At 49.4% G+C, this 24,357-nt stretch overlaps 1 pseudogene; it reads right to left on the reverse strand.

Annotated features, from left to right (window-relative positions):
* The window catches only part of LOC115124893 (WD repeat-containing protein 49-like), a 48,996-nt pseudogene that overhangs the window by 16,666 nt on the left and 7,973 nt on the right, over positions 1 to 24,357 (reverse strand).

A 24,357-nucleotide genomic window follows, 5' to 3' on the forward strand; every position in this document is an offset into this window, starting at 1 on the left:
GAGACAGAGAGAGCGACAGAGCGAGAGAAAGTGGGAAGGAGAGAGTGACAGAAAGAGAGAGAAAGTGGGAAGGAGAGAGTGACAGAAAGACAGAGAAAGTGGGAAGGAGAGAGTGACAGAAAGAGAGAGAAAGTGGGAAGGAGAGAGTGACAGAAAGAGAGAGAAAGTGGGAAGGAGAGAGTGACAGAAAGAGAGAGAAAGTGGGAAGGAGAGAGCGACAGAGAGAGATAGAAAGTGGGAAGAAGAGAGCGACAGAGAGAGAGAAAGTGGGAAGGAGAGAGTGACAGAAAGAGAGAGAAAGTGGGAAGGAGAGAGTGACAGAAAGAGAGAGAAAGTGGGAAGGAGAGAGTGACAGAAAGAGAGAGAAAGTGGGAAGGAGAGAGTGACAGAGAGAGAGAGAAAGTGGGAAGGAGAGAGTGACAGAGAGAGAGAGAAAGTGGGAAGGAGAGAGCGACAGAGAGAGAGAGAAAGTGGGGAGAGAGCAATAGAAAGAGAGATAAAGTGGGAAGGAGAGAGCGATAGAAAGAGAGAGAAAGTGGGAAGGAGAGAGTGACAGAAAGAGAGAGAAAGTGGGAAGGAGAGAGCGACAGAGAGAGAGAAAGTGGGAAGGAGAGAGCGACAGAGAGAGAGAAAGTGGGAAGGAGAGAGCGACAGAGAGAGAGAGAGAAAGTGGGAAGGAGAGAGCGACAGAGAGAGAGAAAGTGGGAAGGAGAGAGCGACAGAGAGAAAGAAAGTGGGAAGGAGAGAGCGACAGAGAGAGCGACAGAGAGAGAAAGTGGGAAGGAGAGAGCGACAGAAAGAGGAAGGAGAGAGCGACAGAGTTAGAAAGTGGGAAGGAGAGAGCAATAGAGAGAGAGAGAAAGTGGGAAGGAGAGAGAGATGGAGAGAGAGAGATTGTGGGAAGGAGAGAGAGACAGAGAGAGAGAGAAAATGGGGAGAGAGCAATAGAAAGAGAGAGAAAGTGGGAAGGAGAGAGCGACAGATAGAGATAGAAAGTGGGAAGAAGAGAGCGACAGAGAGAGAGAAAGTGGGAAGGAGAGAGCGACAGAGAGAGAGAGAGAAAGTGGGAAGGAGAGAGTGACAGAAAGAGAGAGAAAGTGGGAAGGAGAGAGTGACAGAAAGAGAGAGAAAGTGGAAGGGAGAGAGGACAGAAAGAGAGAGAAAGTGGGAAGGAGAGAGCTACAGAAAGAGAGAGAAAGTTGGGGTGAGAGAGACAGAGAGAGCGACAGAGCGAGAGAAAGTGGGAAGGAGAGAGTGACAGAAAGAGAGAGAAAGTGGGAAGGAGAGAGTGACAGAAAGAGAGAGAAAGTGGGAAGGAGAGAGTGACAGAAAGAGAGAGAAAGTGGGAAGGAGAGAGTGACAGAAAGAGAGAGAAAGTGGGAAGGAGAGAGAGACAGAGAAAGCGACAGAGCGAGAGAAAGTGGGAAGGAGAGAGTGATAGAAAGAGAGAGAAAGTGGGAAGGAGAGAGAGACAGAGAGAGAGAGAAAGTGGGAAGAGAGTGAGAGTGGGAGAGACAGAAAGAGAGAGAAAGTGGGAAGGAGAGAGAGACAGAGAGAGAGAGAAAGTGGGAAGGAGAGAGAGAAAGAGAGAGAGAAAGGGGAAGGAGAGAAAAAGAGAGAGAAAGTGGAAGGAGAGAGAGAGAAGAGAAAGTGGGAAGGAGAGAGCGACAGAAAGAGAGAGAAAGGGAAGAGAGAGAGTGACAGAAAGAGAGAGAAAGTGGGAAGGAGAGACAATAGAAAGAGAGAGAAAGTGGGAAGGAGAGAGCGACAGAAAGAGAGAGAAAGTGGGAAGAGAGAGAGAAGAGAGAGAGAGAGAGAAAGTGGGAAGGAGAGAGTGACAGAAAGAGAGAGAAAGTGGGAAGGAGAGAGTGACAGAAAGAGAGAGAAAGTGGGAAGGAGAGAGTGACAGAAAGAGAGAGAAAGTGGGAAGGAGAGAGTGACAGAAAGAGAGAGAAAGTGGGAAGGAGAGAGCGACAGAAAGAGAGAGAAAGTGGGAAGGAGAGAGCGACAGAGAGAGAGAAAGTGGGAAGGAGAGAGCATTAGAGAGAGAGAGAAAGTGGGAAGGAGAGAGCGACAGAAAGAGAGAGAAAGTGGGAAGGAGAGAGTGACAGAAAGAGAGAGAAAGTGGGAAGGAGAGAGTGACAGAAAGAGAGAGAAAGTGGAAGGAGAGAGACAGAGAGAGAGAGAAATGGGAAGGAGAGATGACAGAAAGAGAGAGAAAGTGGGAAGGAGAGAGCGACAGAGAGAGAAAGAGAGAAAGTGGAAGGAGAGACACAGAGAAAGAGAGATAAAGGACAGAAAGAGAGAGAAAATGGGAAACAGAGAAGAGAGAGAAAGTGGGAAGGAGATGAAAAAGAGAGAAAGTGGGAAGGAGAGAGAGACAGAGAGAGAGAAAGTGGGAAGGAGAGAGCACAGAGAGAGAGAAAGTGGGAAGGAGAGAGAGACAGAAAGAGAGAGAAAGTGGGAAGGAGAGAGAGACAGAGAGAGAGAAAATGGGAAGGAGAGAGAAAGAGAGAGAAAGAAAGGGAAGGAGAGAGCGACAGAGAGAGAGAGAAAGGAAGAGAGAAGTGGGAAGAGAGAGTGAGAAAGAGGGAAGGAGAGAGTGACAGAGAGAGAGAAAGTGGGAAGGAGAGAGTGATAGAGAGAGAGAGAAAGTGGGAAGGAGAGAGTGACAGAGAGAGAAAGTGGGAAGGAGAGATAGACAGAGAGAGAGAAAAAAGGAGAGAGAGACAACAGAAAGAGAGAGAAAGAGGGGAAGGAGAGAGTGACAGATAGAGATAGAAGAAGAACAGAAAGTGGAAGAAGAAAGTGGGAGGAGAGAGAGAGAGAAAGTGGGAAGGAGAGAGCAACAGAAAGAGAGAGAAAGTGGGAAGGAGAGAGTGACAGAAAGAGAGAGAAAGTGGGAAGGAGAGAGTGACAGAAAGAGAGAGAAAGTGGGAAGGAGAGAGTGACAGAAAGAGAGAGAAAGTGGGAAGGAGAGAGCGACAGAAAGAGAGAGAAAGTGGGAAGGAGAGAGAGACAGAGAGAGAGAGAGAGAAAGTGGGAAGGAGAGAGCAGACAGAGAGAGAGAGAAAGTGGGAAGGAGAGAGGACAGAAAGAGAGAGAAAGTGGGAAGGAGAGAGTGACAGAAAGAGAGAGAAAGTGGGAAGGAGAGAGTGACAGAAAGAGAGAGAAAGTGGGAAGGAGAGAGAGACAGAGAAAGCGACAGAGCGAGAGAAAGTGGGAAGGAGAGAGTGATTGAAAGAGAGAGAAAGTGGGAAGGAGAGAGAGACAGAGAGAGAGAGAAAGTGGGAAGGAGAGAGTGACAGAAAGAGAGAGAAAGTGGGAAGGAGAGAGTGACAGAAAGAGAGAGAAAGTGGGAAGGAGAGAGCGACAGAAAGAGAGAGAGGGAAGTAGAGGGAGGGGGAAGGAGAGAGAGCGACAGAGAGAGAAAGTGGGAAGGAGAGAGTGACAGAGAGAGAAAGAGAGAGAAAGTGGGAAGGAGAGAGCGACAGAAAGAGAGAGAAAGTGGGAAGGAGAGAGTGACAGAAAGAGAGAGAAAGAGAGAGAAAGTGGGAAGGAGAGAGCGACAGAGAAAGAGAAAGTGGGAAGGAGAGAGCGACAGAAAGAGAGAGAAAGTGGGAAGGAGAGAGCAACAGAAAGAGAGAGAAAGTGGGAAGGAGAGAGTGACAGAGAGAGAGAGAAAGGGGAAGGAGAGAGAGACAGAGAGAGAGAGAAAGGGGGAAGAGAGAGTGACAGAAAAGAGAGAAAGGGAAGGAGAGAGTGACAGAAAGAGAGAGAAAGTGGGAAGGAGAGAGAGTGACAGAAAGAGAGAGAAAGTGGGAAGGAGAGAGCGAAGAGAGAGAGAAAGTGGAAGAAGAGAGCGACAGAAAGAGAGAGAAAGTGGGAAGGAGAGAGAGACAGAAGAGAGAGAGAAAGTGGGAAGGAGAGAGTGACAGAGAGAGAGAGAAAGTGGGAAGGAGAGAGCAATAGACAGAAAGAGAGAGAAAGTGGGAAGGAAAGAGAGAGACAGAGAGACAGAGAGAGAAAGTGGGAAGGAGAGATGACAGAAAGAGAGAGAAAGTGGGAAGGAGAGAGAGACAGAGAGAGAGAGAAAGTGGGAAAGGAGAGAGCGACAGAAAGAGAGAGAAAGTGGGAAGGAGAGAGCGACAGAAAGAGAGAGAAAGTGGGAAGGAGAGAGCGATAGAAAGAGAGAGAAAGTGGAAAGGAGAGAGAGACAGAGAGAGAGAGAAAGTGGGAAGGAGAGAGCGACAGAAAGAGAGAGAAATGGGAAGGAGAGAGTGACAGAAAGAGAGAGAAAGTGGGAAGGGAAGGAGAGAGCGAATGGAGAGATGAGAGAGAGAAAGTGGGAAGGAGAGAGCGACAGAGAGAGAGAGAAATGGGAAGGAGAGAGCAATGAGAGAGAGCATGAAAGAGAGATTTGAGAGAAGAGAGAGATAAGTGGGAAGGACAGAAAGAGAGACTAGGAAGAGAGAGCGACAGAGAGAGAGAAAGTGGGAAGGAGCGACAGAGAGAGAGAGAAAGTGGGAGAGAGCGCAAGAGAGAAAGTGGGAAGGGAGACGAGCAGAGAGAGAGAAAGTGGGAAGCTACAGAGAGAAAGAAAGTGGGAAGGAGAGATTAAGGAGAGAGAAAGAGAGCGACAGGAGAGAGACAGAAGGAGAGAGAGAAAGAGGAAGGAGAGAGCAACAGAAAGAGAAAAAGTGGGAAGGAGAGAGCGACAGAGAGAGAGAGAAAGTGGAAGGAGAGAGAGACAGAGAGAGAGAAAGTGGGACAGAGGAGAGAGAAAATGGGGAGAAAACACAGAAAGAGAGAGAAAGTGGAAGGAGAGAGCAACAGAAAGAGAGAGAAAGTGGGAAGGAGAGAGCGACAGAGAGAGAGAGAAAGTGGGAAGGAGAGAGAGACAGAGAGAGAGAGAAGGAGAGAGTGACAGGGAGAGAGAGAAAAGAGAGAGAAAGTGGGAAGGAGAGAGCAAGAGAGAGAGAGAGAAAGGGAAGGAAAGAGAGCAGAGAGAGAAAGAAAGTGAAGGAGAGAGCAATGAGAGAGAGAGAAAGTGGGAAGGAGAGAGAGACAGAGAGAGAAAGTGGGAAGGAGAGAGGACAGAAAGAGAGAGAAAGTGGGAAGGAGAGAGAGACAGAGAGAGAGAGAAAGTGGGAAGGAGAGAGTGATAGAGAGAGAAGAAAGTGGGAAGGAGAGAGAGAGATGGAAAGAGAGAGAAAGTGGGAAGGAGAGAGAGACAGAAAGAGAGAGAAAAGGGAAAAGTGGGAAGGAATAGAAGAGAGAGAGTGGGAAGGAGAGAGCGACAGAGAGAGAGAAAGGGGGAAGAGAGAGAGAAAGAAAGAGAGAGAAAGTGGGAAGGAGAGAGTGACAGAGAGAGAGAGAAAGTGGGAAGGAGAGATGACAGAAAGAGAGAGAAAGTGGGAAGGAGAGAGTGAGAGAGAGAAAGAAGAAAGAGAGAGAAAGTGGGGAAGGAGAGAGTGACAGAAAGAGAGAGAGAGAAAGTGGGAAGAGAGAGCTACAGAGAGAGAGAGAAAGAGAGAAAAGCGAGAGCAAGAGAAAGTGGGAAGGAGAGAGTGACAGAGAAAGAGAGAGAAAGAGGGAAGAGAGAGTGACAGAGAGAGAGAGAAAAGTGGGAAGGAGAGAGCGACAGAGAGAGAGAGAAAGTGGGAAGGAGAGAGCGGAAGAGAGAGAGAGACAGAAGAAAGAGAGAGAAAGTGGGAAGGAGAGAGCGACAGAAAGAGAAGAGAAAGAGGGAAAGTGGGGGAGAGAGCGAGAGAGAGAGAGAAAGTGGGAAGGAGAGATGACAGAGAGAGAGAGAAAGAGGGAAGAGAGAGAGAGAGAGAAGAGAAAATGGGGAGAGCATTAGAAAGAGAGAGAGTGTGGAAGGAGAGAGCGACAGAGAGAGAGAGAAAGGGGGAAGGAGAGAGCAGAGAGAGAGAGAAAGTGGGAAGGAGAGAGCAACAGAGAGAGTGGAAGGAGAGAGACAGAGAGAGAGAAAGTGGGAAGGAGAGAGAGACAGAGAGAGAGAAAGTGGGAAGGAGAGAGACACAGAGAGAGAGAGAAAATGGGAAGGAGAGAGCGATAGAAAGAGAGAGAAAGATGGGAAGGAGAGAGTGACAGAAAGAAAGAGAGAAAGTGGAAGGAGAGAGAGAAAGAAAGAGAGAGAAAGTGGGAAGGAGAGAGCAACAGAAAGAGAGAGAAAGAGGGAAGGAGAGAGTGACAGAAAGAGAGAGAAAGTGGAGAAGAAGAGAGAGACAGCAGAGAGAAAGTGGGGGAGAGAGCGACAGAAAGAGAGAGAAAGTGGGAAGGAGAGAGAGACAGAGAGAGAGAGAAAGAGGGAAGGAGAGTGACAGAGAGAGAGAGAAAGTGGGGGAGAGCAACAGAAAGAGAGAAAGTGGGAAGGAGAGAGCGATAGAAAGAGAGAGAGAAAGAAGGAGAGAGAATAGAGAGAGAGAGAAGTGGGAGAGAGCAATAGAAAGAGAGAGAAAGTGGGAAGGAGAGAGTGACAGAAAGAGAGAGAAAGTGGGAAGGAGAGAGGACAGAGAGAGAGAGAGAAAGTGGGAAGGAGAGAGCGACAGAGAAGAGAGAGAAAGTGGGAAGGAGAGAGTGACAGAAAGAGAGAGAAAGTGGGAAGGAGAGAGCAGAGAGAAAGTGGAAGGAGAGAGAAAGAGAGAGAAAGTGGGAAGGAGAGAGAGACAGAGAGAGAGAGAGAGAAAGTGGGAAGGAGAGAGTGACAGAAAGAGAGAGAGAAAGTGGGAAGGAGAGAGAAAGAGAGAAAGTGGGAAGAGAGAGAGACAGAAGAGAGAGAGAAAGTGGGAAGGAGAGAGCGACAGAAAGAGAGAGAAATTGGGAAGGAGAGAGTGACAGAAAGAGAGAGAAAGTGGAAGGAGAGAGGACAGAGAGAGAGAGAAAGGGAAGGAGAGAGAGACAGAAGAGAGAAAGAGAGAGAAAGAAAATGGAAGAGAGAAAGTGGAAGGAGAGAGAGAGAGAGAGAGAGTGGGAAGGAGAGAGCGACAGAAAGAGAGAGAAAGTGGGAAGGAGAGAGCAACAGAAAGAGAGAGAAAGGAAGAGAGAGAGACAGAGAGAGAGAGAAAGTGGGAAGGAGAGAGGACAGAGAGAGAGAGAAAGTGGGAAGAGAGAGAGAGACAGAAGAGAGAGAGAAAGTGGGAAGGAGAGAGTGAGAAGAGAGAGAGAAAGTGGGAAGGAGAGAGAGACAGAGAGAGAGAGAAAGTGGGAAGGAGAGAGCAACAGAAAGAGAGAAAGTGGAAGGAGAGAGACAGAGAGAGAGAGAGAGAGAAGACAGGAGAAGGAGAGAGTGACAGAAAGAAAGAGAGAAAATGGGAAGGAGAGAGGACAGAAAGAGAGAGAAAGAGGGAAGGAGAGAGTGACAGAGAAAGAGAGAGAAAAATGGGCGAAGCAAGAGAAAGGGAAGGAGAGAGCGACAGAGAGAGAGAGAAAGTGGAAGGAGAGAGTGAGAGAAAGAGAGAGAAAGTGGGAAGGAGAGAGGACAGAAAGAGAGAGAAAGTGGGAAGGAGAGAGTGACAGAGAGAGAGAAAGTGGGAAGGAGAGAGAGTGACAGAAAGAGAGAGAAAGTGGGAAGGAGAGAGTGACAGAGAGAGAGAGAAAAGCGAGAAAGTGGGAAGGAGAGAGTGACAGAAAGAGAGAGAAAGTGGGAAGGAGAGAGTGACAGAAAGAGAGAGAAAGTGGGAAGGAGAGAGTGAACAGGCAGAGAGAGAGAAAGTGGGAAGGAGAGAGCTGACAGAAGAGAGAGAAAGTGGGAAGGAGAGAGTGACAGAAAGAGAGAGAAAGTGGGAAGGAGAGAGTGACAGAGAGAGAGAGAAAGTGGGAAGGGAGAGAGCGACAGAGAGAGAGAGAAAGTGGGAAGGAGAGAGTGATGAAAGAGAGAGAAGTGGGGAGAGAGTGACAGAAAGAGAGAGAAAGTGGAAGGAGAGAGAGACAGAAAGAGAGAAAGTGGAAGGAAGAGACAGAGAGAGAGAGAAAGTGGGAAGGAGAGAGCGACAGAGAGAGAGAAAGTGGGAAGGAGAGAGTGACAGAGAGAGAGAAAGTGGGAAGGAGAGAGCGACAGAAGAGAGAGAGAAAGTGGGAAGGAGGCAGAGAGAGAGAAAGTAAAGAGAGAAGGAGAGAGAGCAGAGAGAAAGAAAGTGGGAAGGAGAGAGCGACAGAGAGAGAAGAAAGTGGGGGAGAGCGACAGAGAGAGAAAGTGGGAAGGAGAGAGTGGACAGAAAGAGAGAAAAGGAAGGAGAGAGTGACAGAGAGAAAGTGGGAAGGAAGAGCAATAGAGAGAGAGAGAGAAAGTGGGAAGGAGAGAGAGATGAAAGAGAAGAGCTACAGAGAGAGAAAGGAGAGAGAGACAGAGAGAGAGAGAAAATGGGAGAGAGCAATAGAAAGAGAGAGAAAGTGGGAAGGAGAGAGCGATAGAGAGAGAGAGAGAAAGTGGAAGGAGAGAGCACAGAGAGAGAGAGAAAGGAAGGAGAGAGCCACAGAGAGAGAGAGAAGAGGAAGGAGAGAGTGACAGAGAGAGAGAGAAAATGGGAAGGAGAGAGCAATAGAGAAAGAGGGAAGGAGAGAGCGACAGAGAGAGAGAAAGTGGGAAGGAAAGAGAGCGACAGAGAGAGAGAGAAAATGGGGAGAGAGCAATAGAAAGAGAGAGAAAGTGGGAAGGAGAGAGACAGAGAGAAAGTGGGAAGGAGAGAGCCAAAGACAGAGAGAGAGAAAGTGGAAGGGAAGGAGAGAGAGATAAAGTGGGAAGAGAGAGAGAGAGAAAGTGGGAAGGAGAGAGCGACAGAAAGAGAGAAAGAAAGTACAGAGAGGCTGAGGAGAGACAGAGAGAGGAAGGAGAGAGCGACAGAGAGAGAGAAAGTGGGAAGGAGAGAGCGACAGAAAGAGGAAGGAGAGAGACAGAGAGAAAGTGGGGAAGGAGAGAGCAATAGAGAGAGAGAGAAAGTGGGAAGGAGAGAGAGAGAGAGAGAGAGAAAGTGGCATGAGGGAAGGAGAGAGAGACAGAGAGAGAGAGAAAGTGGGAAGGAGAGAGCAGAAGAGAGAGAAAGTGGGAAGGAGAGAGCGACAGAGAGAGAGAGAGAAAGGGAAGGAGAGAAAGAGAGAGAGAGAAAGTGGGAAGGAGAGAGCAACAGAAAGAGAGATAAAGTCTGGAAGGAGAGAGCGATAGAAAGAGAGAGAAAGTGGGAAGGAGAGAGTGACAGAGAAAGTGGGGGAGAGCAATAGAAAGAGAGAGAAAGTGGGAAGGAGAGAGCGACAGAGAGAGAGAAAGTGGGAAGGAGAGCGACAGAGAGAGAGAGAAGAGGGAAGGAGAGAGTGACAGAGAGAGAGAAAATGGGGCGAGAGCAATAGAAAGTGGGGAAGGAGAGGAGCAATAGAGAGAGAGAGAAAGTGGGAAGGAGAGAGAGATAGAGAGAGAGAGAGAAGTGGGGAGAGAGAAAAAAGAAAGAGAGAGAAAGTGGGAAGGAGAGAGCGACAGAGAGAGAGAGAAAGTGGGAAGGAGAGAGCTACAGAGAGAGAGAAAGTGGGAAGGAGAGAGCGACAGAGAGAGAGAGAAAGTGGGAAGGAGAGAGCAACAGAAAGATAGATCAAGTGGGAAGGAGAGAGCGACAGAGAGAGAGAGAAAGTGGGAAGGAGAGAGAGACAGAGAGAGAGAGAAAATGGGGAGAGAGCATTAGAAAGAGAGAGAAAGTGGGAAGGAGAGAGCGACAGAGAGAGAGAGAGAAAGTGGGAAGGAGAGAGCGACAGAGAGAAAGAAAGTGGGAAGGAGAGAGCGACAGAGAGAGGAAGGAGAGAGAGACAGAGAGAGAAAGTGGGAAGGAGAGAGCAATAGAGAGAGAGAGAAAGTGGGAAGGAGAGAGAGACAGAGAGAGAGAAAGTGGGAAGGAGAGAGCAATAGAGAGAGAGAGAAAGTGGGAAGGAGAGAGAGATGGAGAGAGAGAAAGTGGGAAGGAGAGAGAGACAGAGAGAGAGAGAAAATGGGGAGAGAGCAATAGAAAGAGAGAGAAAGTGGGAAGGAGAGAGCGACAGAGAGAGAGAGAAAGTGGGAAGGAGAGAACGAAAGAGAGAGAGAGAAAGTGGGAAGGAGAGAGCAACAGAAAGAGAGATAAAGTGGGAAGGAGAGAGCGATAGAAAGAGAGAGAAAGTGGGAAGGAGAGAGTGACAGAGAGAAAGTGGGGGGAGAGCAATAGAAAGAGAGAGAAAGTGGGAAGGAGAGAGCGACAGAGAGAGAGAGAAAGTGGGAAGGAGAGAGCGACAGAGAGAGAGAGAAAGAGGGAAGGAGAGAGTGACAGAGAGAGAGAGAAAATTGGGCGAGAGCAATAGAAAGTGGGAAGGACTGAGAGCGACAGAGAGAGAGTGGGAAGGAGAGAGTTAGAGAGAGAGAGAGAAAGTGGGGAGAGAGAATAGAAAGAGAGAGAAAGTGGAAGGAGAGAGCGACAGAGAGAGAGAGAAAGTGGAAGGAGAGAGCACAGAGAGAGAGAAAGTGGGAAGGAGAGAGCGACAGAGAGAGAGAGAAAGTGGGAAGGAGAGAGCAACAGAAAGATAGATCAAGTGGGAAGGAGAGAGCGACAGAGAGAGAGAGAAAGTGGGAAGGAGAGAGAGACAGAGAGAGAGAGAAAATGGGGAGAGAGCATTAGAAAGAGAGAGAAAGTGGGAAGGAGAGAGCGACAGAGAGAGAGAGAGAAAGTGGGAAGGAGAGAGCGACAGAGAGAAAGAAAGTGGGAAGGAGAGAGCGACAGAGAGAGGAAGGAGAGAGAGACAGAGAGAGAAAGTGGGAAGGAGAGAGCAATAGAGAGAGAGAGTGGGAAGAGAGAGAGAGACAGAGAGAGAGAAAGTGGGAAGGAGAGAGCAATAGAGAGAGAGAGAAGTGGAAGGGAGAGAGAGATGGAGAGAGAAAGGGAAGGAGAGAGAGACAGAGAGAGAGAGAAATGGGGAGAGAGCAATAGAAAGAGAGAAAGTGGGAAAATGGGAGAGAGCGACAGAGAGAGAGAGAGAAAGTGGGAAGGAGAGAACGAAAGAGAGAGAGAGAAAGTGGGAAGGAGAGAGCAACAGAAAGAGAGAGAAGTGGGAAGGAGAGAGCGATAGAAAGAGAGAGAAAGTGGGAAGGAGAGAGAGTGACAGAGAGAAAGTGGGGGAGCAATAAAAGAGAGAAAGGAAGGAGAGAGTGACAGAGAGAGAGAAAGAGGGAAGGAGAGATGACAGAGAGAGAGAGAAAATGGGGCGAGAGCAATAGAAAGGGAAGGAGAGGAGCGACAGAGAGAGAGAAAGGGAAGGAGAGCGACAGAGAGAGAGAGAAAGAGATGGGAAGGAGAGCTACAGAGAGAGAAAGAAGGAAGGAGAAGACAGAGAGAGAGAGAGAAAGTGGGAAGGAGAGAGTGACAGAAAGAGAGAGAAAGTGAGGAAGGAGAGAGCGACAGAGAGAGAGAAAGTGGGAAGGAGAGAGCACAGAGAGAGAAAAGGGAAGGAGAGAGCCATAGAGAGAGAGAAAGTGGGAAGGAGAGAGAGCCACAGAGAGAGTAGGAAAGTGGGAAGGAGAGAGCCAGAGAGAAAGAAAGTGGGAAGGAGAGAGAGACAGAGAGAGAAAAGGAAGGAGAGAGCAATAGAGAGAGAGAGAAAGTGGGAAGGAGAGAGAGACAGAGAGAGAGAAAGTGGGAAGGAGAGAGACAGAGAGAGAGAGAAAATGTGGAGAGAGCAATAGAAAGAGAGAGAAAGTGGGAAGGAGAGAGCGACAGAGAAAGAGAGAAAGTGGGAAGGAGAGAGCGAAAGAGAGAGAGACAGAGAAAGGGAAGGAGAGAGCAACAGAAAAGAGAGATAAAGTGGGAAGGAGAGAGCGATAGAAAGAGAGAGAAAGTGGGAAGGAGAGAGTGACAGAGAGAAAGTGGGGGAGAGCAATAGAAAGAGAGAAAGTGGGAAGGAGAGAGCGACAGAGAGAGAGAGAAAGAGGGAAGGAGAGAGTGACAGAGAGAGAGAGAAAATGAAGAGAGCAATAGAAAGTGGGAAGGAGAGAGCGACAGAGAGAGAGAGAAAGTGGGAAGGAGAGAGCGACAGAGAGAGAGAGAGAGAAAGTGGGGAGAGAGCAATAGAAAGAGAGAAAAGGGAAGAGAGAGCGACAGAGAGAGAGAGAAAGTGGGAAGGAGAGAGCCACAGAGAGAGAGAAAGTGGGAAGGAGAGAGCGACAGAGAGAGAGAGAGAAAAGTGGGAAGGAGAGAGCAACAGAAAGATAGATAAAGGGGAAGGAGAGAGCGACAGAGAGAGAGAGAAAGGGAAGGAGAGAGAGACAGAAAGAGAGAGAAAGTGGGGAGAGAGCAATAGAAAGAGAGAGAAAGTGGGAAGGAGAGAGCGACAGAGAGAGAGAGAAAGTGGGAAGGAGAGAGCGACAGAAAGAGAGAGAAAGTGGGAAGGAGAGAGCAATAGAAAGAGAGAGAAAGTGGGAAGGAGAGAGAGACAGAGAGAGAGAGAAAGTGGGAAGGAGAGAGCGACAGAGAGAGAGAGAAATTGGGGAGAGAGCAATAGAAAGAGAGAGAAAGTGGGAAGGAGAGAGCGACAGAGAGAGAGAGAAAGTGGGAAGGAGAGAGCGACAGAGAGAGAGAGAAAGTGGGGAGAGAGCAATAGAAAGAGAGAGAAAGTGGGAAGGAGAGAGCGACAGAGAGAGAGAGAAAGTGGGAAGGAGAGAGCGACAGAAAGAGAGAGAAAGTGGGAAGGAGAGAGCAATAGAAAGAGAGAGAAAGTGGGAAGGAGAGAGAGACAGAGAGAGAGAGAAAGTGGGAAGGAGAGAGCAATAGAGAGAGAGAGAAAGTGGGAAGGAGAGAGAGATGGAGAGAGAGAAAGTGGGAAGGAGAGAGAGACAGAGAGAGAGAGAAAATGGGGAGAGAGCAATAGAAAGAGAGAGAAAGTGGGAAGGAGAGAGCGACAGAGAGAGAGAGAAAGTGGGAAGGAGAGAACGAAAGAGAGAGAGAGAAAGTGGGAAGGAGAGAGCGATAGAAAGAGAGAGAAAGTGGGAAGGAGAGAGTGACAGAGAGAAAGTGGGGGGAGAGCAATAGAAAGAGAGAGAAAGTGGGAAGGAGAGAGTGACAGAGAGAGAGAGAAAGAGGGAAGGAGAGAGTGACAGAGAGAGAGAGAAAATGAAGTAGAGCAATAGAAAGTGGGAAGGAGAGAGCGACAGAGAGAGAGAGAAAGTGGGAAGGAGAGAGCGACAGAGAGAGAGAGAAAGTGGGAAGGAGAGAGCTACAGAGAGAGAGAAAGTGGGAAGGAGAGAGCGACAGAGAGAGAGAGAAAGTGGGAAGGAGAGAGTGACAGAAAGAGAGAGAAAGTGGGAAGGAGAGAGCGACAGAGAGAGAGAAAGTGGGAAGGAGAGAGCGACAGAGAGAGAGAAAGTGGGAAGGAGAGAGCGACAGAGAGAGAGAGAAAGTGGGAAGGAGAGAGCGACAGAGAGAGAGAAAGTGGGAAGGAGAGAGCGACAGAGAGAAAGAAAGTGGGAAGGAGAGAGAGACAGAGAGAGAAAGTGGGAAGGAGAGAGCAATAGAGAGAGAGAGAAAGTGGGAAGGAGAGAGAGACAGAGAGAGAGAAAGTGGGAAGGAGAGAGACAGAGAGAGAGAGAAAATGTGGAGAGAGCAATAGAAAGAGAGAGAAAGTGGGAAGGAGAGAGCGACAGAGAAAGAGAGAAAGTGGGAAGGAGAGAGCGAAAGAGAGAGAGAGAAAGTGGGAAGGAGAGAGCAACAGAAAGAGAGATAAAGTGGGAAGGAGAGAGCGATAGAAAGAGAGAGAAAGTGGGAAGGAGAGAGTGACAGAGAGAAAGTGGGGGGAGAGCAATAGAAAGAGAGAGAAAGTGGGAAGGAGAGAGCGACAGAGAGAGAGAGAAAGAGGGAAGGAGAGAGTGACAGAGAGAGAGAGAAAATGGGGCGAGAGCAATAGAAAGTGGGAAGGAGAGAGCGACAGAGAGAGAGAGAAAGTGGGAAGGAGAGAGCGACAGAGAGAGAGAGAAAGTGGGGAGAGAGCAATAGAAAGAGAGAGAAAGTGGGAAGGAGAGAGCGACAGAGAGAGAGAGAAAGTGGGAAGGAGAGAGCTACAGAGAGAGAGAAAGTGGGAAGGAGAGAGCGACAGAGAGAGAGAGAAAGTGGGAAGGAGAGAGCAACAGAAAGATAGATAAAGTGGGAAGGAGAGAGCGACAGAGAGAGAGAGAAAGTGGGAAGGAGAGAGAGACAGAAAGAGAGAGAAAGTGGGGAGAGAGCAATAGAAAGAGAGAGAAAGTGGGAAGGAGAGAGCGACAGAGAGAGAGAGAAAGTGGGAAGGAGAGAGCGACAGAAAGAGAGAGAAAGTGGGAAGGAGAGAGCAATAGAAAGAGAGAGAAAGTGGGAAGGAGAGAGAGACAGAGAGAGAGAGAAAGTGGGAAGGAGAGAGCGACAGAGAGAGAGAGAAATTGGGGAGAGAGCAATAGAAAGAGAGAGAAAGTGGGAAGGAGAGAGCGACAGAGAGAGAGAGAGAAAGTGGGAAGGAGAGAGCGACAGAGAGAGAGAGAAAGTGGGGAGAGAGCAATAGAAAGAGAGAGAAAGTGGGAAGGAGAGAGCGACAGAGAGAGAGAGAAAGTGGGAAGGAGAGAGCGACAGAGAGAGAGAGAAAGAGGGAAGGAGAGAGAAAGGGAGGAGAAAGAGAGAGAAAGTGGGAAGGAGAGAGAGACAGAGAGAGAGAGAAGAGTGGGAAGGAGAGAGTGACAGAGAGAGAGAGAAAGGAAAGAGAACAGAGAGAGAGAGTGGGAAGGAGAGAGCGACAGAAAGAGAGAGAAAGTGAGAAGGAGAGAGCGACAGAGAGAGAGAGAAAGTGGGAAGGAGAGAGTGACAGAAAGAGAGAGAAAGTGGGAAGGAGAGAGCAATAGAAAGAGAGAGAAAGTGGGAAGGAGAGAGAGACACAGAGAGAGAGAAAGTGGGAAGGAGAGATTGACAGAGAGAAAGTGGGGGGAGAGCAATAGAAAGAGAGAGAAAGTGGGAAGGAGAGAGAGACAGAGAGAGAGAGAAAGTGGGAAGGAGAGAGCGATAGAGAGAGAGAGAAAGTGGGGAGGAGAGAGTGACAGAAAGAGAGAGAAAGTGGGAAGGAGAGAGCGACAGAGAGAAAGTGGGGGGAGAGCAATAGAAACAGAGTGAAAGTGGGAAGGAGAGAGTGACAGAGAGAGAGAGAGAAAGTGGGAAAGAGAGCGACAGAGAGAGAGAAAGTGGGAAGGAGAGAGCGACAGAAAGAGAGAGAAAGTGAGAAGGAGAGAGCGACAGAGAGAGAGAAAGTGGGAAGGAGAGAGTGACAGAGAGAGAGAAAGTGAGAAGGAGAGAGCGACAGAGAGAGAGAGAAAGTGGGAAGGAGAGAGCGACAGAGAGAGAAAGTAGGAAGGAGAGAACGACACAGAGAAAGAAAGTGGGAAGGAGAGAGTGAGAAAGTGGAAAGGAGAGAGCGACAGAGAGAGAACAAGTGGGAAGGAGAGAGAGAGAAAGTGGAAAGGAGAGAGCGACAGAGAGAGAAAGTGGGAAGGAGAGAGCGACAGATAGTGAGAAAGTGGAAAGGAGAGCGCGACAGAAGGAGAGATAAAGTGAGAAGGAGCTAAATAGTTTTTGAAAGTATCTTGTGACTTCTATTCTCACTAGTCTGTTTTTCTCCCATTTCTTTTTATCTGCCCAAAGTGTTCTCTTATGTCCTATTATTTTCCTCTAAATGTTCCCTCTTCTCTCCCTCTCTCTTGTTTTCCTTCGCCTTGTACTCATCACTGCAGTGAATCTTTCACACAGAGTAGCCATTGTGCAAAGATTAGTGTAGTCTGTGCTGTACCTCTCAACGGGAACAATGCCACAATATCTCAGAACTATAGCTCTTACAACTGCACTAGTTTAGCTTTGGATAAGAGCGTCTGCTAAATGACTTAAATGTAAATGTGAAGACACGTCTATCTATACGGTACACAGGAGAGATCCAATTCTGTTTCATAACAGACCAACTCTTCAGCCCTCCACACAGGAGAGGCCTCTCTATAGAGATGTGTGTATTCATAAGAGTAAAAAAGTAGGGGTTTTAGGGCAGAACCCATTCTATAGGTCTAAGTAGGGTTTAGAGCAGAACCCATTCTATAGGTCTAAGTAGGGTTTAGAGCAAAACCCATTCTATAGGTCTAAGTAGGGTTTAGAGCAGAACCCATTCTATAGGTCTAAGTAGGGTTTAGAGCAAAACCCATTCTATAGGTCTAAGTAGGGGTTTAGAGCAGAACCCATTCTATAAGTCTAAGTAGGGTTTAGAGCAGAACCCATTCTATAGGTCTAAGTTGGGGTTTAGAGCAGAACCCATTCCATAGGTCTAAGTAGGGGTTTAGAGCAGAACCCATTCTATAGGTCTAAGTAGGGTTTAGAGCAGAACCCATTCTATAGGTCTAAGTTGGGGTTTAGAGCAGAACCCATTCTATATGTCAAAGTAGGGTTTAGAGCAGAACCCATTATATAGGTCTAAGTAGGGTTTAGAGCAGAACCCATTCTATAGGTCTAAGTTGGGGTTTAGAGCAGAACCCATTCTATATGTCTAAGTAGGGTTTAGAGCAGAACCCATTATATATGTCTAAGTAGGGTTTAGAGCAGAACCCATTATATAGCTCTAAGTAGGGGTTTAGAACAGAACCCATTCTATAGGTCTAAGTAGGGTTTAGAGCAGAACCCATTCTATAGCTCTAGGTTTAGAGCAGAACCCATTCTATAGGTCTAAGTAGGGTTTAGAGCAGAACCCATTCTATAGGTCTAAGTAGGGGTTTAGAGCAGAACCCATTCTATAGGTCTAAGTAGGGTTTAGAGCAGAACCCATTCTATAGGTCTAAGTAGGGTTTAGAGCAGAACCCATTCTATAGGTCTAAGTAGGGTTTAGAGCAGAACCCATTCTATAGGTCTAAGTAGGGTTTAGAGCAGAACCCATTCTATAGGTCTAAGTAGGGTTTAGAGCAGAACCCATTCTATAGGTCTAAGTAGGGATTAGAGCAGAACCCATTCTATAGCTCTAGGTTTAGAGCAGAACCCATTCTATAGGTCTAAGTTGGGGTTTAGAGCAGAACCCATTCTATATGTCTAAGTAGGGTTTAGAGCAGAACCCATTATATAGGTCTAAGTAGGGTTTAGAGCAGAACCCATTCTATAGGTCTAAGTTGGGGTTTAGAGCAGAACCCATTATATATGTCTAAGTAGGGTTTAGAGCAGAACCCATTATATAGCTCTAAGTAGGGGTTTAGCACAGAACCCATTCTATAGGTCTAAGTAGGGTTTAGAGCAGAACCCATTCTATAGCTCTAGGTTTAGAGCAGAACCCATTCTATAGGTCTAAGTAGGGTTTAGAGCAGAACCCATTCTATAGGTCTAAGTAGGGGTTTAGAGCAGAACCCATTTTATAGGTCTAAGTAGGGTTTAGAGCAGAACCCATTCTATAGGTCTAAGTAGGGTTTAGAGCAGAACCCGTTCTATAGGTCTAAGTAGGGTTTAGAGCAGAACCCATTCTATAGGTCTAAGTAGGGTTTAGAGCAGAACCCATTCTATAGGTCTAAGTAGGGTTTAGAGCAGAACCCATTCTATAGGTCTAAGTAGGGTTTAGAGCAGAACCCATTCTATAGCTCTAGGTTTAGAGCAGAACCCATTCTATAGGTGTAAGTAGGGTTTAGAGCAGAACCCATTATATAGGTCTAAGTAGGGTTTAGAGCAGAACCCATTCTATAGGTCTAAGTAGGGTTTAGAGCAGAACCCATTCTATAGGTCTAAGTAGGGGTTTAGAGCAGAACCCATTCTACAGGTCTAAGTAGGGGTTTTAGAGCAGAACCCATTCTATATGTCTAAGTAGGGTTTAGAGCAGAACCCATTCCATAGGTCTAAGTAGGGATTTAGAGCAGAACCCATTCTATAGGTCTAAGTAGGGTTTAGAGCAGAACCCATTCCATAGGTCTAAGTAGGGGTTTAGAGCAGAACCCATTCTATAGGTCTAAGTAGGGTTTAGAGCAGAACCCATTCTATAGGTCTAAGTTGGGGTTTAGAGCAGAACCCATTCTATATGTCTAAGTAGGGTTTAGAGCAGAACCCATTATATAGGTCTAAGTAGGGTTTAGAGCAGAACCCATTCTATAGGTCTAAGTAGGGGTTTAGAACAGAACCCATTCTATAGGTCTAAGTAGGGTTTAGAGCAGAACCCATTCTATAGCTCTAGGTTTAGAGCAGAACCCATTCTATAGGTCTAAGTAGGGTTTAGAGCAGAACCCATTATATAGTGCTAAGTAGGGTTTAGAGCAGAACCCATTCTATAGGTCTAAGTAGGGTTTAGAGCAGAACCCATTCTATAGTGCTAAGTAGGGGTTTAGAGCAGAACCCATTCTATAGGTCTAAGTAGGGTTTAGAGCAAAACCCATTCTAAAGGTCTAAGTAGGGGTTTAGAGCAGAACCCATTCTATAGGTCTAAGTAGGGTTTAGAGCAGAACCCATTATATAGCTCTAAGTAGGGTTTAGAGCAGAACCCATGCTATAGGTCTAAGTAGGGTTTAGAGCAGAACCCATTATATAGGTCTAAGTAGGGTTTAGAGCAGAACCCATTCTATAGGTCTAAGTAGGGTTTAGAGCAGAACCCATTATATAGGTCTAAGTAGGGGTTTAGAGCAGAACTCATTCTATAGGTCTAAGTAGGGTTTAGAGCAGAACCCATTCTATAGCTCTAAGTAGGGGTTTAGAGCAGAACCCATTCTATAGGTCTTAGTAGGGTTTAGAACAGAATCCTCCAGATAAGAACCAGCATCTCAAAGCTCCCGGTAAATCCTGAACGCATTAGTGCTTAATGGTAGTCATGTTGCGCAGTCAGAGTTGAGCCTGAGTTCAGGCCTCCGCTGGGTGTGCCTGTGGGCCTGACAGGAAGATAACACACACACGCAGCAGAGAGAGCGTGGGAGCTCCCTGCCTGATAACACACACACACACACACACACACACACACACACACACACACACAGCAGAGAGAGCGTGGGAGCTCCCTGCCTGATAACACACACACACACACACACATACACACACACACACACACACAGCAGAGAGAGCGTGGGAGCTCCGTGCCTGATAACACACACACACACACACACACACACACACACACACACAGCAGAGAGAGCTCCGTGCCTTTGATAACTCCACCATCCACTTAAATTAACAGATATTATTTTACTTCAGTGGATTTCTTCTCTATTTCTCTCCTCCTGTTGCTTGAGTGGACAATCTTTCATTCTAACACACAGAGACACATAGTGTACACACAAATATACACACACACACACATACCTGTGACAAGGGTTTGAGGGGGCAGGAATGCGGCACACAGGACGTCGTCGTTATGCTGAACTCCTCCCTTCCACTTAGAGGGCTGAACAAAGAACTGGGAGAACGAGGGCAGTCTGAACACTGTTAACATCCTGCAGAGAGCAGGGGGGAGGTGATGGAGAGAGAGGGGGGAAACGGAGAGAGAGAGAGGGGGTGACGGAGAGAGAGAGGGGAGGTGATGGAGAGAGAGAGGGGGGGTGATGAGAGAGAGAGAGAGGGGGTGGGTGATGGAGAGAGAGGGGGGGTGATGGAGAGAGAGAGGGGGGGTGAGAGAGAGGGGGGTTGATGGAGAGAGAGAGGGGGGTGATGGAGAGAGAGAGGGGGTGATGGAGAGAGAGAGGGGTGGGGTGATGGAGAGAGAGAGGGTGACGGAGAGAGAGGGGGTGATGGAAAGAGAGAGAGAGGGGGTGATGGAGAGAGAGAGAGGGGGGGTGATGGAGAGAGGGAGAGGGGGGTGATGGAGAGAGAGAGGGGGTGATGGAAAGAGAGAGGGGGGTGATGGAGAGAGAGGGGGTGACGGAGAGAGAGGGGGTTGATGGGAGAGAGAGGGGGTGATGGAGAGAGAGGGGGTGATGGAGAGAGAGGGGGGGGTGATGAGAGAGAGGGGTGACGGAGAGAGAGAGGGGGTGATGGAAAGAGAGAGAGGGGTGATGGAGAGAGGAGAGGGGGGTGTTGAGAGAGAGGGGGAGGCGGAGAGAGAGAGGGGGTGATGGAGAGAGAGAGAGAGGGGGGTGATGGAGAGAGAGAGAGAGAGAGAGAGAGAGAGAGAGAGGGGGGTGACAGAGAGAGAGAGGGGGTGATGGAGAGAGAGAGAGGGGGTTGATGTAGAGAGAAAGGGGGTGATGAGAGAGAGAGAGAGGGGTCATGGAGCGAGAGAGAGGGGTGATGGAGGAGAAGGGGGTGACAGAGAGAGGGGGTGACAGAGAGAGGGGGGTGACAGAGAGAGAGGGGGGTGACAGAGAGGGGGGGTGATGGAGAGAGAGAGAGAGAGGGGGTGAGGGAGAGAGAGAGAGAGGGGGTGACAGAGAGAGAGGGGGGGTGATGGGAGAGAGAGAGAGGGGTGATGGAGCGAGAGAGAGGGGTGATGGAGCGAGAGGGGGTGACAGAGAGAGAGAGAGAGAGAGAGAGAGAGAGTGACAGAGAGAGAGAGAGAGGGGTGATGGAGAGAGAGAGGGTGATGGAGCGAGAGGGGGTGACAGAGAGAGAGAGAGAGAGAGAGAGGGGGTGACGGAGAGAGAGAGAGGGGGTGATGGAGAGAGAGAGGGGGAAGTGATGGAGAGAGAGAGAGAGAGGGGGTGATGGAGAGAGAGAGAGGGGGTGACAGAGTGAGAGAGAGAAAGAGAGAGAGAGGGGGTGATGGAGAGAGAGAGAGGGGGAGGACAGAGTGAGAGAGAGAAAGAGAAAGAGAAAGAGAGAGGGGGTGATGGAGAGAGAGGGGAGAGAGGGGTGATGGAGGGAGATAGAGAAAGAGAGAGAGAGAGAGAGAGAGAGAGAGAGGGAGAGAGGGGGAGTGATGGAGAGAGAGAGGGGAGGTGATGGAGAGAGAGGGGGTGACTTGGAGAGAGAGAGAGAGGGGGGTGATGGAGAGAGAGGGGGGAGGAGAGAGAGAGAGAGGGGGTGATGGAGAGAGAGAGGGGGTGACAGAGTGAGAGAGAGAAAAGAGAGAGAGAGGGGGGTGATGGAGAGAAAGGGGAGTGACAGAGTGAGAGAGAGAAAGGGAAAGAGAGAGGGGGGGTGATGGAGAGAGAGGGAGAGAGAGGGGTGATGGAGGGAGATAGAGAAAGAGAGAGAGAGAGAGAGAGAGAGAGAGGGGGAGAGAGGGGAGTGATGGAGAGAGGGGGGTGATGGAGAGAGAGGGGGGTTGTGATGGAGAGAGAGAGAGGGGGTGATGGAGAGAGGAGAGCGAGAGATAGAGAGAGAGAGGGGGAGGTGACAGAGAGAGAGGGGGGTGATGGAGAGAGAGAGGGGGTTGATGTAGAGAGAAAGGGGGTGACTTGAGAGAGAGAGAGGGGTCATGGAGCGAGAGAGAGGGGTGATGGAGCGAGAAGGGGGTGACAGAGAGAGAGAGGGGGTGACAGAGAGAGGGGGTGATGGAGAGAGAGAGAGAGGGGGTGATGGAGAGAGAGAGAGGGGGGTGACAGAGAGAGAGGGGGATGATGGAGAGAGAGAGAGGGGTGATGGAGGAGAGAGAGGGGTGATGGAGCGAGAGGGGGGTGACAGAGAGAGAGAGAGAGAGAGAGAGGGGGTGACAGAGAGAGAGAGAGGGGGTGACGGAGAGAGAGGGGGTGATGGAGAGAGAGAGGGGGAAGTGATGGAGAGAGAGAGAGAGAGGGGGTGATGAGAGAGAGAGAGGGGTGACAGAGTGAGAGAGAGAGAAAGAGAGAGAGAGGGGGTGATGGAGAGAGAGAGAGGGGAGTGACAGAGTGAGAGAGAGAAAGAGAAAGAGAAAGAGAGAGAGGGGGGTGATGGAGAGAGAGGAGAGAGAGGGGTGATGGAGGAGATAGAGAAAGAGAGAGAGAGAGAGAGAGGAGAGAGGGGGAGTGATGGAGAGAGAGAGGGGAGGGTGATGGAGAGAGAGGGGGTGACGGAGAGAGAGAGAGAGGGGGTGATGGAGAGAGGGGGGTGACGGAGAGAGAGAGAGAGGGGGTGATGGAGAGAGAGAGAGGGGGTGACAGAGTGGAGAGAGAGAGAAGAGAGAGAGGGGGTTGATGGAGAGAGAGGGAGAGAGAGGGGTGATGGAGGGAGATAGAGAAAGAGAGAGAGAGAGAGAGAGAGAGAGAGAGAGAGGGATAGAGGGGGAGTGATGGAGAGAGAGGGGGAGGGTAACGGAGAGAGAGAGAGAGAGAGAGGAGAGGGGGTGATGGAGAGAGAGAGGGGGGTGATGGAGAGAGAGAGAGGGGGTGATGGAGAGAGGGGGTGATGGAGAGAGAGGGGGGTGACTGAGAGAGAGAGAGAGAGAGAGAGGGGGTGATGGAGAGAGAGAGAGAGAGAGGGGGTGATGAGAGAGAGAGGGGGCTGATGGAGAGAGAGGGGAGGCGGAGAGAGAGAGAGGGGGTGATGGAGAGAGAGAGGGGGTGATGAGAGAGAGAGAGGGTGATGGAGCGAGAGGGGGGTGACAGAGCGAGAGAGAGAGGGGGTGATGGAGAGAGAGAGGGGGGAAGTGATTGAGAGAGAGGGGGTGATGGAAAGAGAGGGGGTGACAGAGAGAGAGAGAGAGAGGGGGGGGTGACGGAGAGAGAGGGGGGTGATGGAGAGAGAGAGGGGGAAGTGATGGAGAGAGAGAGAGAGAGGTGGGGGTGATGGAGAGAGAGAGAGGGGGTGACAGAGTGAGAGAGAGAGAAAGAGAGAGAGAGGGGGTGATGGAGAGAGAGCGGGGAGTGACAGAGTGAGAGAGAGAAAGAGAAAGAGAAAGAGAGAGAGAGGGGGTGATGGAGAGAGAGGGAGAGAGAGGGTGAGGAGGGAGATAGAGAAAGAGAGAGAGAGAGAGAGAGAGAGAGAGAGGGAGAGAGGGGGAGTGATGGAGAGAGAGAGGGGAGGTGATGGAGAGAGAGGGGGTGACGAGAGAGAGAGAGGGGGTGATGGAGAGAGAGGGGGGGTGACGAGAGAGAGAGAGAGGGGGTGATGGAGAGAGAGAGGGGACAGAGTGAGAGAGAGAGAAAGAGAGAGAGAGGGGGTGATGGAGAGAGAGGGGGAGTGACAGAGAGAGAGAGAGAAAAGAAAGAGAGAGGGGGTGATGGAGAGAGAGGGAGAGAGAGGGGTGATGGAGGGAGATAGGAGAAAGAGAGAGAGAGAGAGAGAGAGAGAGAGAGAGAGAGAGAGAGAGAGAGAGAGAGAGAGAGAGAGGGGAGAGAGGGGAGTGATGGAGAGAGAGAGGGGGAGGGTAACTGAGAGAGAGAGAGAGAGGAGAGGGGGTGATGGAGAGAGAGATGGGGGTGATGGAGAGAGAGAGGGGGTTGTGATGGAGAGAGAGAGAGGGGTGTGATGGAGAGAGTGAGAGCGAGAGATAGAGAGAGAGAGGGGGAGGGTAACGGAGAGAGAGAGAGAGAGAGAGAGGAGAGGGGGTGATGGAGAGAGAGAGAGAGGGGGTGATGGAGAGAGTGAGAGCGAGAGATAGAGAGTGAGAGCGAGAGGGGGTTGTGATGGAGAGAGAGAGAGGGGGTGATGGAGAGAGAGAGGGGGTTGTGATGGAGAGAGAGAGGGGGTGATGGAGAGAGATAGAGAGAGAGATAGAGAGAGAGAGGGGGAGGGTAACGAGAGAGAGAGAGAGAGACAGAGAGAGAGAGAGAGAGAGAGAGAGAGAGGGGGAGGGTAACGGAGAGAGATAGAGAGAAAGATAGAGAGAGAGAGGGGGGAGGGTAACGGAGAGAGATAGAGAGAGAGATAGAGAGAGAGGGGAGGGTAACGGAGAGAGAGAGAGACAGAGAGAGAGGGGGAGGGTAACGGAGAGAGATAGAGAGACAGAGAGAGAGAGGGGGAGGGTAACGAGAGAGATAGAGAGAGAGATAGAGAGAGAGAGGGGGAGGGTAACGGAGAGAGATAGAGAGAGAGATAGAGAGAGAGAGGGGGAGGGTAACGGAGAGAGAGAGAGAGACAGAGAGAGAGGGGGGAGGGTAAACGGAGAGAGATAGAGAGACAGAGAGAGAGAGGGCGGAGGGTAACGGAGAGAGATAGAGAGAGAGATAGAGAGAGAGAGGGGGAGGGTAACGGAGAGAGAGAGAGAGAGAGAGACAGAGAGAGAGAGGGTGGAGGGTAACGGAGAGAGAGAGACAGAGAGAGAGAGGGGGAGGGTAACGGAGAGAGATAGAGAGAGAAATAGAGAGAGAGAGGGGGTGGGTAACGGAGAGAGAGAGAGAGACAGAGAGAGAGAGGGGGGAGGGTAACGGAGAGAGAGAGAGAGAGAGAGAGAGAGAGAGAGAGAGAGAGAGAGACAGAGAGAGAGAGAGAGAGAGAGAGAGAGAGAGAGACAGAGAGAGACTGATGTATAACTGGGATAACC

The sequence above is a fragment of the Oncorhynchus nerka genome, unplaced genomic scaffold (genome assembly GCF_034236695.1).
Source record: "Oncorhynchus nerka isolate Pitt River unplaced genomic scaffold, Oner_Uvic_2.0 unplaced_scaffold_1743, whole genome shotgun sequence".
NCBI classification, from domain to species: domain Eukaryota; kingdom Metazoa; phylum Chordata; class Actinopteri; order Salmoniformes; family Salmonidae; genus Oncorhynchus; species Oncorhynchus nerka.